Below are 653 nucleotides of genomic sequence, written 5' to 3'. Positions count from 1 at the left end.
CGCCTCCTCGCCCCACCGAATGATAATATTTTCACAATCAGCATCACTACCAAGAATATGATTACTAAAAGTTATATCCCGTTGCATATACCGAACTTCGCCGGCGCCAAACTCTGGTTTGCTTAGCATTAATCTAAAGCTCGTGAGCGTTTTTTTTAGGGTGTGCGAGGGTCTATCTAACTTATGTCTGAACTGCACTAATACATCTTTGAAATAACTAAGATATTACAATAGATAAGCCCTGAGCAGCTTCGGGAATGGTGAAATGCAGTGTCGCACCCGCATCTTTGAAGTGTTCATTTAGACGCGCTGTGTGCTGGGTTACGCTTTCATTATCTGAATAATCTTCGTCAGTGACGATTTTTTGCTCGAATCTGGTTTACGAATACTTACTCGTCCTTTGCTAGCCCTGGGTGCTGGCGGATGGGTCGGGGTGCGAAGCCGGGACAGTCCGGGGCGAGGAGAGGGAGGGCACACACAATTGGTGTATTTACGCATATGTATCAGAGCTTGTATTACTTCATACAATCAGGGAGATTTCTGAAATACCGTTAATCAGCATTTCTTAATAAGTTGATTATTTTTGTACACCTATGAATCAGTATAAGTTAATCATTTACATTAATTGTGCATATTATTCAGATTAAGTCATT

Source organism: Penaeus monodon, chromosome 31 (assembly GCF_015228065.2).
Source record: "Penaeus monodon isolate SGIC_2016 chromosome 31, NSTDA_Pmon_1, whole genome shotgun sequence".
Taxonomy (NCBI): Eukaryota; Metazoa; Arthropoda; class Malacostraca; order Decapoda; family Penaeidae; genus Penaeus; species Penaeus monodon.
The sequence above is the reverse complement of the archived record's forward strand: the minus strand, read 5'-3'. Positions refer to the sequence as shown.